The sequence below is a fragment of the Eutrema salsugineum genome, unplaced genomic scaffold, assembly GCF_000478725.1.
Source record: "Eutrema salsugineum unplaced genomic scaffold, Eutsalg1_0 scaffold_4, whole genome shotgun sequence".
NCBI lineage: Eukaryota > Viridiplantae > Streptophyta > Magnoliopsida > Brassicales > Brassicaceae > Eutrema > Eutrema salsugineum.
In genome coordinates, this window is record NW_006256686.1 from 898,319 (window position 1) to 901,283 (window position 2,965).

At 41.0% G+C, this 2,965-nt stretch overlaps 1 non-coding gene across 1 annotated transcript; it reads right to left on the bottom strand.

Moving 5' to 3' along the window:
• Nucleotides 1-716: 716 nt before the first annotated feature.
• LOC112084940 lies at nucleotides 717-822 on the bottom strand. Its single transcript, XR_002898591.1, has one exon. It is a non-coding gene; the product is annotated as a small nucleolar RNA R71 (small nucleolar RNA).
• Nucleotides 823-2,965: the final 2,143 nt, after the last annotated feature.

The following is a 2,965-nucleotide window of genomic DNA, read 5'->3' on the forward strand; positions in this document are numbered from 1 at the left end:
TATCAAGGATTGTATCAAGTAGTATCAGAGCACCGTTCTAATCACCGGATCGTCGAAGTTATCAGGTTGTGTCAATCCAAATGCCCATCGGGAAGATCTTTTAAACCGTGATCAAGATGATCACATTGGAGATGATGTCTGTGATTCCATTTACGATGATGACCGAGAGGCTGCTCATGAAGCAGATGGCCAGCCATAACTCGATGGAGAGGGAAACCAAATCCCTAGAAATGCTGCTCAAGCCGCTGATAATTGAAAGAGACAAGACCAGGTCGATCCCGAAGGACAAAGGGATGATGAAAACATTGTTCCACCTAATGGTAGACGAGCCAACCGACCTATATAGCTTGCCAATTCTGCGACAAGACAGCCCCGCGATAGACTTATTGCCGATTTCGATGCACCTCACCAACACTTTCAAAATAGATCAGCTATTCAAGTTCATGCCCCAGCAAGAGGACATTTCGAGATAAAATCTCAAATTGTCTCTCTGGTGAAGCAAAATTAATTCCATGGAATCTCTACTAAACTTCCAATGGATCACATAGATCTTTTTGATTAAATCTGTGGAATAGTGAGAACCACTCCGGACACTGTAGACTATGTGAAGTGTAAGCTTTTCCCTTTCTCTCTAAGTGATAAAGCTTTTAAATGGTTGAAATCTATGTTATCTGGTTCTACTACTTCATGGGAAGAATGCAAGTCAAGATTGAACCAGCTGAGAAACAAGATACAAGGTTTCCAACAAGGCCCAATAGAATCATTCTATGAGGTTTGGGAATGATTTAAATCATATGAGAGAGACTGCCCTCATCATGGTTTCTCTGGAGCAAACCTGCTAAGCACCTTCTACAGAGAACATCAGCAGAAGTATCATTCTCTTGACACTGCCAGCAATGGAGATTTCAGTTCGAAAACTGTGACACAAGGGAGAGCACTCATCGAAAACTTAGCTGTAGCCAATAGCAACAACAACCCTGAGTATGACAGATCAAAGAAGACTATCATCAGTCATGAGTCAAGGGAGATTGCTGAGCTAAAAAGCATGGTAAGTCAACTTCTTAAATCTCAGAATAAGAATATACATGTTTGTGATACTGCTGCAGGAATATGAAGATGATGGCATATATCAAGAAGGGGAAATTAATTTCATGGGAGCTCAAACATACCAGAGCCGATTCAGTCCAGCTTTCAACCATAATTTCAGGAATGCCAACTTCAACATTCTCTCATACAGGAGCCAATGAGCCGAGAACCCCCAGAACCAGCCTTATCCGCAGCAGCATAGGAATTTTCCAAACAAGTTCCAAAACGGGAACTATGGAGGAGAAAATTTCCAACAAAGACCACATTTCAACCCTCAACAGGCACAGACCAGCTCATTAGAAGCAACCCTCTCCCAGCTGAGCAACCATATGAAATTGCTTGAACAAAACATGATGCAGACATCTCAAGGCAATGAGAAGTCGGCCAGAGAAATGGGAGTGAGGATCGATTGTATGTACAATGACTTGAGTGGGAAGTTTGAATCTCCTGAAACCCATGTCAAGAAGTTGGAACTACAGATAGGTCAAACTTCAGATTCAATGAAGAGGAAACCAGGAGTCTGATAGACAAGACTTTTTATGGTCTCAGGGCTATCAATCCCCTTGTCAATGTAGCACAAAGAGGTTTATCAATCAGATGTGGTGTTAGACACTAAACTATGTGATTATGTTCTTAATTCAAGCAAACAAGAGTGATTTTTGGTTAACTAATGACAACTAACAAACTTAAACAGGTTTAAAGACAAATGACAATGACAAATGATGTGAATATGATATGATGGAGGCATGAGATTCTAGACATGATAGTTGGTTAGGGTGCTTTGGTGCTAAACTAGAAATGCTAATGACAATGATGAGACATGATTCAAATGATTAAGAACTCTAATCTAGGTTAATCCTCTCATGAAGGTATTAACCCCTATACTAATCCATTTTCAAACCAAATTCCCATTTGTGAAATATGAATCAATATGCATTAATAAACAGTTCTCAATGATCATTCAAGCAAATAACAATACATCATCATGCAGAAAAATGCTTAAACCTCTAATACAACTCTTTCAGGAATTTCATCAAACACTTTTGGTGCATGAAATTCCCAGAATCTAGATCTCAAGTGATTATCAAGGATCTAGCATAGAGAACAGTTGTTTAGAGAAATGAATCAATGAATCTAGCCCTAAGCATTCCTAATCTAACACTTTAGCACCCTAACCTACACATCTAGAACCTCATTAAGGTGACTACTCACTAATCATGATCAACACACTAAATCCTTTGCAAGATGTGTTGTTAATGATGATTAGAAGTTTGATTTGATGATAAGAAATAATGAACAAGATGGAAAGAAACTGCCAATCGATATTAAGCTCTCTAAAACAAAGTGTATTCAGTAGGTTTTCACCAAAGGGGAAAACAAAACTAAAAGTAGATTAAAGGTTTCTCTACAAATTAAGTCTAAAAACCTTATAAAGGATGCTTGGGCGAACCGGGTCAACCCGGAACAAACCGGGTACTGACCCGGCCTTGATGGGCAAGTATGGGTTTGCCACGGTCTGGTGTGCTCTTGGTGTGACCGTGGCAATCCTGACCGTGTCAAAGCCTTCACTTGTGTTCTTGGTTCCTTTTGATGCCACGGTCTGATCAAGCTTCGTCTGAAACCCGTGGCAAGTCACCGTGTCAAACGCCGAAGATGTGTAAAAGTTGCCACGGTCAAGCCCCCAGACCGTGGCATTCAGACCGTGTCAAAAACCGCATGCATGAAAAATCCTTCCCAGCCAAGTATTTGATTGCCTCGGTCAAGCTCCAGACCGTGGCATTCAAACCGTGTCAAAACCCGAAGCTATGTAAAAGTTGTCTCCAGCCAGTTGTTCATTTGCCGCGGTCAAGTCCAAGACCGTGGCATTCAGCTCGTGCCA